Here is a 10,033-nt window from a genome sequence, read left to right as displayed (position 1 = left end):
TATTATTATTCAATTTTTTTTACCTCATCTGACAACTGGACAGTCGATAAGACATTTCGAAAGTAAAATATCCACAATATATCTTTGAAATTCCAACTGAAGTCGCTTGCATTACAATTGCCAGCCAAACTACTTGTACTATTTTGTATTTTTTTTTTTTTTTTGTTTTTTTGTTTACTTTTCCGTCACATAATTGTGTTCTCAAGGAAACGGTGAGAAATGAATGACACGACAATAGCTACATAACATCCAGAGGAATTAGAAGTCGCGACAGACAGGTTTAACATTAGACCGTCTGACCATACCAACAGGCTATAGTTTCGGTGGTGTATGAGTATGATTAGGACTTCCACACTATCGGCCTTTCTTCTGGCTTGCTAAATTGGAGTCATAGCAAGTTTCCTCTCGCCTCACAGTATTTAAAATTGCCTCCCACTTAAAAACGTACGAGACGATCTTTTTTTTACATGGCTCCTACTTTTTAAATGAAAAAAATGAAATGAAATCTTTGAGTTTTACGTCCTGTGGTTACGCCGGTTAGATCAAAGGAGACGGTGATGATGAGTAATGAATGAAATGGTAGAATGAAGAAAGTGGGAGGAAACAGGAGAACCCTAGAGAAAACCCACATACACGGTGTTTGTCCACCACAAAATTCACTTGACGGGGGCTGGGATCGAACCCGGGGCCCCAAGCACCTGAGATGAACGCTCTACCACTGAGCCACCATGCTCCTACTTTTCAAAGTAGGAAACGAATGGGAAGAAGGAGAAGACAAGCAATCGTTCCTACAAAGTTGCAAAATCACATATCCAAACGAAAACACAATAGCTAACTAACTTATAGGCAGAGTTCCAGACTGATAGATCTTAGCTCACAAATCTCTGCCGCGACTGACGCCAACGAAGAATTTCCTCCAAGACAGATACTATTGAAGTAATTTAAGTATAGCTTAGCTGATGAATCTCTTGCCGCTATTGACGCCAATAAAGAATTTCCTCCAAGACAGATACTATTATTAATTTAAGCATAGTTTAGCTCACGAATTTCCTGCCGCTATTGACACCAACGAAGAATTTCCTCCAAGACAGGTACTATTGAATTAATTTAAGTATAGCTTAGCTCACGAACCTCTTGCTGATATTGACGCCAACGAAGAATTTCCTTCAAGACAGATACTATTGAAATAATTTAAGTATAGCTTAGCTCATGAACCTCTTGCTGCTATTGACGCCAACGAAGAATTTCCTTCAAGACAGATACTATTGAAATAATTTAAGTATAGCTTAGCTCATGAATCTCTTGCCGCTATTGATGCTAACAATTTCCTCCAAGACATATACTATTGAATTAATTTAAGTATAGCTTAGCTTACGAATCTCTTACCGCTATTGACGCCAACAAAGAATTTCCTCCAAGACATATACTATTGAATTAATTTAAGTATAGCTTAGCTCATGAATCTCTTGCCACTATTGACGCCAACCAAGAATTTCCTCCAAGACAGATAGTATTGAAGTAACTTAAGAATAACTTAGCTCACGAATCTGTTGCCGCTATTGGTGCCAACGAAGAATTTCCTCCAAGACAGATACCATTGATGTAACTTAAGTATAATACTTAAGTTACTTCAATAGTATCTGTCTTGGAGGAAATTCTTTGTTGACGTCAATCGCGGTTAGGGATGCGCACGAGACGAGTCGAAACAGAATTTTCCTGACAAAATTCGAGTCGAGACACAGCTATTCCAATAGAGAAGAATACCTTTTTCAAGTCGAGACATCCCTTTTATAGCACATTTTCGAGACGAGACAATCTCAAATTTTGACTCGTACGCATCCCTAATAGCGGCTAAGATTCGTGAGCTAAGCTACATAAAATGACATCCGATCATTTCTTTCCTCACCCGCAATATTTCTATCTGTAATCGCATTTGCATCCTTAACTTTTCTATCGAGATCCACTCCACATCCTCATCGCAGATAGTGTGTTAACACACAGGATATTTCTTATACGCGTATAAGAATCGTGATTTCATTATATATTTTAATGCCTCCTCTTGTAGTTTCGTGAATCATATGATAGGCTATGACACTCATCAAATTCAAGCTAAACATTAAACCAGCCAGCTAAATAAAACGAACTAAGGTTAATGCCGACAGAAATTAAAAAATTTATTGTGAACATATCATATGAAAATCCTTTCGAGTGAAAATTTCTTACAAAAAAAGTAAATAGTAAATAGTAAAATGTAGAATTCTTAATAGTTGGTGATACCGTTTGTCAATTTCAGACCAATTTCGATTTTTTTTTTTAAAAAAAAAGAAGGTCTGAGCGAATATGATATATCATATCCGTATCCGCACCACATCCACAGTATCTCAATCCGTATCCGCACCCATATCCGCAAAAATACTTTCTAAGATAACAATTGTAAATGTTTCCTTTATATTATATTTTGTGAATCCTAGGATAAGAAACCAATGTAATTTAAGCTAAACTTTAAATCTTATATTTTCCTGTTGTATGTCAACTATATGAAATACGGAGGTTGATTCCTTTATACTGAGCTGAAGTCAATGTGCAACTGTATAGTGCATGTGCAACATATCGCCATGGGATTGCTACAGAATCTCGTTAGTTACGCAGTAGAACAGTGTTGTCGAGTGTAGTCTGATGCTCTGGACAGATTCTGGGAGGGTTTATTGTGGCCCTTTTAACACTAAGCATCATAGTCGTCGAGCATCATAGAAATGTGTTATGTGCGTATATCGTTCCACTGTAAATCGTATTATACATAAATATGCAGCACAGAGTCCTGAACCCACCACGCCGATTCGAACAGCTAGAAACCAAAATCCTGTCAAGAGAACCCTGCCACTATTGTGTATGGTTCCGTATGGCAACCTCCAAAAATCCTCACACACAGCGTACGATAACCAGCTAATGCCGCACATCGCAGGGTACAATCAACCACGCCATTCACATGGATTTATGCCTCACGGTCGTTGGCAAGAGCAATGTGCAGGCAAATGAAATCGTGTGATGTGGCTGAGCAAATAAATATATATATAAAAAAGGAGGATGTCATTTCTCGGATGATCAGTGCAAGATTGTAGTTAACCTTGATTGAGGCGTGAATTTACCTCACACACTGTGGTAAAGATAGTACCATTACGTACAGAGCTGTCAACGCATTCCGTCAGTGCGCGAAGAGTTTCCAGAAAAGGTTCATGATTGTAGTAGGTTTCCCATACAGGGGCAAACTGCTTTAATGAAAGATGGATTGAAAAATATTTCAAGATTGCATGTGACTTATAGTATTGGAATGGAAAAGTATGTAAGTCCACATGTCATACAATGGGGTAATTGAGGGGCATAGATTGAGGAAGTTGTTGCCAATATACTAATTGACTTTCTTCAGAAAAACATCAATTGTTTTAATGTCTGTTTAAGGAAGCTAATTAACAACACAGATGATTATTTTGATATTTAAGGTATTGTTTTGTTTTCTTACCTTACGAAGAATATGCACATGTTTCCTTTTTAAATAAATAAGAGTCAATATTACAGAATTTATAAGAGTTTTTAATACCTACTTATTTTTCATCCTCTCTGTATATATCTAGGTAATTTTAAATGTTATATAGATTTTAAATGTTATATATATTATAACATTTAAAAGAAAACAAACATCATTTAACAGATTTGATATTCTACTAAAAGTAAGTGTTGATTTCTACACGTTATGTAGGCTATGTTTCTGTATCAAAAGGTGAATCAAACACCTTTTCACACAATTGACGTTTTCCTCTTTGACTCTTAAAGGATTGAGTATGCATTGCAGGAATGTTAATTGACGTGTGTAACTGACATATGGTATATCTAATGCTACTTTGGGCATGGTAGCTCAGTGGTAGAGCACGTACCTCTGGTGCGTGGAGTCCTGGTTTGATCCCGTCTAAATAAATTTGTGGAGGACATCATGTCCATGGGTTTTCTTGGGTTATTCCCGTTTTCTCTCACATTTCCATTCCACCAATTCTTCAATCACCATTCACTTTTTTAAATAATCGTATCCTTTAGCCTAAATAGCATAATCGTGGGAAGTTAAACTGAATTTTTTTCTAATTTTATTTTGTAATTCTATTCTTGTACTAGACTCATAATTCTGAAATTTCCATATACAAATACTTATAAATTTTTATTAAGCACTAGAAGAAAGTACAACTTACTGGATTAATATGACATTGGTCCATCTATCATCTTTAGAACAACTCTCATGCGACATGAAATGGAGTCATAGGGAAATGAAATTAAATCTTTAGTTTTACGTCCCACGGTTATGCCGGTTAGGGTAAAGGAGACGATGATGATGAGAAATGAATGAAATGTTGGAATGAAGAAAGTGGGAGGAAACGAACGAACCCCGAGAAAACCCACGAGCACGGTGTTTGTCCACCACAAAGTCGCGCCGTGTGAATTTTTTTTTTTTTTTTTATGATTGTGTGGAATTTCAACAGGGTCTACAGAGAGTTCAAATATGGTGTGATAATAATAAATTAGTCATGAATGTGTCCAAAATGTAAATCTGTATCTTTCACGAGGAAAGAAAATTTAATTAACTTTACCTATATAATAAATGGCACTTCCTTGTCTACCACAAATACTATGAAAGATCTAGGAGTTATATTTGATAACAAACCAACCTTTGCTCAACACATTTATGCAATAGCGAGTAATGCATATAGAAACCTATGTTTAATTTATAGGATAAGAAAGGATTTCTATAAAGAATCAACATTTATAAGGTTATATTTTTCGTATGTGAGGTCAAAATTAGAATATTGTTGTACTGTTTAAACACCAAATGTCACTAAATACTTTGATGCAATAGAAAATATACAGTTTAAATTTGTAAAAATGATTATATAAAAGAAAACCGGTTTCTACCCAAAGTATGTCCCCTATGAAGACACAGTAACGAATTTTAGTTTTCAAATATTAGAAGAAAGGATATGGGTGTTTGATCTGTTGCTCTTACATAAATCATTAAACGGTAAAATTGATTGTCCAAAATTAGTTTCAGAAGTATTATTACGTGTCCCAACAGGTAAGACTATACAGCAAACACTGGGACATTCTGTTGTAGAGAAAACAAGAACTAACATACTACATTTGCTTCATACGTAGCATATCGAAATAATTAATTTCATGTAGTGGATGTATTTGTTATGTTTGAAAACAACCTCAAAACAATTGTCAGGCAATAACTTCTGCATAATTAAACGACCTATATTTGTGTATGTATAATAATGAATGTATAATAGTGTATGTTAGATATTATTTATGTACACGACACTATAACTGGGCATTAAGCCTGATGTGTTGTCCTTATGAAATAAATAAGTAAATAAATTTTACTTACCGGTGGCGTAATCATCATTAAAATATCTGAATTAGCATTAATTTTTAAAAAAATCATTTACCAACATAATGTGAATTCCTTGAATTTGTTCATTTGTCGTTCCGGCCCCCTGTCGCCCCGCCCACGCGACGGCCCTGTATATATATATATATATATATATATATATATATATATATATATATATATATATATATATATATATATATATATATATAAACCGGTTGTTAAAAATTAGAATAACCACTGGATGTTGTCCCCCACAAACTCAGATCGCCTCGGATTGAACCAGGGATCGCTCTCACCAGAAGTGAAAGCTTAACCACTGATTTATCGTGCCTCCAATTACTACTAACTTAGTAACCTCATTTAACTATGTTAAGGTAAATTAGATAAAAGCTTCCCTCTAGACAAAACTCAGCCATATTATAGATTACACATTCTGTATTGATGTGTATCACAAACCAGATGAAACACACTTTCAGGTAATTACATAATTGACACAACATTGACTTCTTTTTATTGCGATAAAGTCCAATGTCAGCTTGTGTTTTGATGGTCTTTTAGTGTAGACCACCTGTGTCGTAGAGACACTATTATTTATTGTCATTCAAGCCAGATTGCGCACGACAAAGTAACGTTTCTGCTTTCTTTGCTATTCTGCGCTTCAGTAACAAGAAGGCAAAATGGTGATAAATAAAAGAGGAAAAGGTGTTGAACAAGGTGACAATAGAGAAAAGTGATAAACGATTAATAGCCTTGATCACTTCGTCTGATTAGGAGACGTTTGCCAATGAAAAACATGTGTTCAGCTGCAATCTGTTGACGGCGTTGTAAATCAAGTCAGCCCTGGAAGTCGTATGCTAGCTTTCGAGTTCGGCAACAGTTTTCTGCAAGCAAAAACTGGCAATTAATGATGTTTTAACGTTTAAACAAAACGAAAACTGTAGCAAAATAATGCTTTGTAGAAGTTCTTACAATAAAACCACAATTTTGTTATTTGCTTTTACTTGTTTCTGCAGAGAATGATAATGGATTATAGTAATGAGCTACAACGTTGTTAGTATGTTAGTGATGTACAACCTTGTGCATAAAAACTTGGCCACCTATGTATTATCTTACAAGAGCAAGTACGGGTTAGTAAGGGAGATTGCATAACCATACTACGTTTCTCTTCAATATATTCGAGTGCTTTAAGGTTCAATTTTGCTACTTTTTGTTAGTAATGCGACTCGGAATAAGGTAAGTAAATTTTAATGTGCGACCGTCATATTTTAATAAATACAAGGGTACACTTGCCCCATCACTAAGCATAGGTGTTTGCGCCAGTATATTGCCAAACACAAACACAAGAATTATTAGGGCAAAAGAAACAAATATTTTGATGAGAAAAAGTTTATATATGAACATAAAAAAAAGCTTTTTGAAGTTAATATTACAAAATACTATGAGCTGAGAGCTCTGATTATAGGTTAAATTAAAGGTTATATAATACTTGTCCAAAATTCCTGGTAGTAGACTGTCTTCTTGGTTTCCGATTGTCTTGGTTATTCTTGGACTCTTCTCGTCTTCGCATGTCCAAGTGTTCACACGATCCTGTACTTTGAAGCCGGTTGCTGGAGACCAGCCTGCTTTGTAGAACTGGAGCCGAAAGAATGAGAGTTCTTGCCACAGACAATTCTTTGTGGTTCTTGCTGAGTTACAAGAAGACAGTACTGGTCATCCGTGCTGTCCTGGTGGCCGCTTCTGTAACTAACCCAACTGACGATCGGCACGCAAAGAGGCAGATTTTAGTCTGCCGTCCACAAATGAAAACAGCATCATTCTACCAGGAAAACCCAGCGTACTTAACTTGGTGTACACCTTCTCCTACTATATCTCCGGACCTTTCTGTCTAGGCTAGAAGTACCTTTTTAAATTCGAAACGAGAGATTTAACGAATCTTGTGGACAACACGAGATCATCCAAGCCTTAGTATTACATTATTCATATTTAAAAGCGTGTAAAGATAGTCGTTACACAAAATATTTGAATAATAAATGTGGTTTAATTGTTGTTAGATCACACTCTTCGTGGACCTTTCGTGACGCGGAAGGCTTCCTATAACTTGTAGGTGAAATTAAGGAAGAAATCAGGGCATGACTTTTTTTTATATATATAAATTTTCAAAACAAGATGAGGAAAATTTTAAGATGAGACGAGAGAGGTAGTTACGCTTGTTACTAAGAGAAGTACAGTATATTTTTGAACACCCTGTATAATACGTATGTTGGAAATGTAGTCCCACTGGTATCATGTTCATATGACGACTACTACTCTTTCTTTTTCTTATGTATTAACTTTGGTCAGATCTGTGATAATTCCTACTGGACGTTCTTAAATGTTTATTCACTAGTGTATACATGAATATCTTGGTTAAATATGGGTGAAAGTATGGTTTCATAATGAAGAAATACAAGAAAGAAAAACATACTGTAGATTGCAAATTTACTGGCTGAAGGAAATCGAAAGTTGATAACCAAGCAAATGCAGATATTATCAATTACCAAAAAGATACGACGGTTTATACTCGTGTTTAACTCAGACTTGACAGTAAACTGAGTAAATTTTATGTTATTTATACTTGTTCTCTTTAAGCTATCGGCTAGTCTGAAAATTTCATGTACGCTAGTGACATCTCTTGGCATTAGGTAGGATTCAGCGAAGCCAGCGACAACTATTAGCCTTATTGTGAACTATTAGAAACTAGCAATGCCAACAGAGCGAGGGGTCTTGCTTTTACAATAAGGCTTAAAAACATAAATATACTTCCCAAGATGTTTACGCAACTCTTAAATATTTTGAGGTTTGCATCAGAGGTCTCATTTGCATCTAGATTTGAGATATGGCTATTACAAACATATTAATAAGTTAGCAACCATTTCCATTAAGCTTCAAAGTAGTGAAGTGATATTTGATAAAATGTGAAGTGCACTGTACAGATGTCTAAGGGAATCGTTATTGCATGTTTTCAGCCTACTTTTCTTTTTCGGTTGCTAGCAGTGAAGACATATCTAGCATCTTGGTGCTAGATCTAGCATAATCCACAAGCATTTAGCATCTAGCATCTTGACTTTAGCATCCTGGCCAAATCTAGCATAATTTCATTTTATTCTTTGTCAAACAGAAAAAGAACGAAAATTTAGATGGTTCAAAGACCGTCGGGAATTATTCTTTTTAGTTGAAGCGATAGTTGGAGCAATGAAACCAGTCAGTATTTCTGCGGTTGTAATTTTTTGTTGAATTCAGAGCAAACGCAAATGTTCAAAAATAGCAAACGTGACTGCAAAACATATTTACTTACCCATAGTTTTATTACTGCCAACTGACACCTGAATGTGTGATTATCTGGAATGTTTCTGTTCCTTTCAATTTACCACTTGAGAGGGGAGGGATTTGAGCGTCAGGGGGCAACTAGTAATACACTAAAAGAAATGCTTCAGGGTTGTGTCGGAAGCGGCATGTTGTATATATATTTCTTAAAATGTTATCCATTCATAAAATATAAATTCGACCATCTTCCCCTATAACGTGCCATTTATCATCATTCCTAACAGCGTCATATTAAATTTGTACATGAATACAGTTAATACACTTCATTAAAATTATGAAAATAAGTAAGGGCGTGTCTTTAAAATTAGTTAGGAAAGATAATTTGAAAATCTGGCATAATTTACAAAAATCTAGCATAATTCAGACCCGTGTTTGGCATCATCGCGAGTCTCGAGTGTGGCAACCCTGGTTGCTAGAGATGTGTTGTTTCTTTACGTACAAGAAAGCAGGATAAAGAATCGTACTATGTTACTGATTTCTAACATCTCTTATAATCTGCTGTTCATAGATGGATTGGTACGTGCATTGTACAGTAGTTATATTGTTCAATCCGATGCAAAGAGAGAGACTACGTCATTTACATACAATATTTTGTATTAAAGAAACAAAAAGAAAATAAATATCTGATGAAGTTCAAAATGAATTAGAATTCATTCGCAGAGAGATTCTAATTCTAATCTTGTCAGACTTAAGAGTTATATAGAATCGTGGGAGCATTACAGCTTAGTTGAAATGAAGAAAAGTCAGACCAGTTTCTTGGAATTTAACGTATAGTTGTTTCTGTAGCCCTAGCAGCAGTACCTTTATGTCACTAATGATCCAAACAAATCCTCAGATAACTACTATCGGAAAAATGAAATTAAATCTTTGAGTTTTACGTCCCACGGTTATGCCAAAGGAGACGGCTAAAGGAGACGGTGATGATGAGAAATTAATCAAATTGTGGAATGAAGAAAGTGAGAGGAAACGGAATAACCCTTAGAAAACCCACGAACACGGTGTTTGTCCACCACAAAGTTCACTTGGCGCAAACTGGGGTCGAACCAGAGACTCCAAGCACCAAAGGTGAACGCTCTACCACTGAGAAACCGCGGCCCCAATGTCGTAACCGAAGTTTACATGCAGATCGTATAAGTAATTATCAACATAAGGGAAGAACCAGTACTGTAAGATGAGTGAGATGAGTGACGAGTAAGATGAGTGAGTGGTAGAACTGAAGATGCATGTGCCCTGGGG

This window comes from Thermobia domestica, chromosome 10 (genome assembly GCF_964235325.1).
Source record: "Thermobia domestica chromosome 10, izTheDome1.hap1.1, whole genome shotgun sequence".
Classification (NCBI taxonomy): Eukaryota; Metazoa; Arthropoda; class Insecta; order Zygentoma; family Lepismatidae; genus Thermobia; species Thermobia domestica.
Note: the sequence above shows the minus strand (reverse complement) of the source record.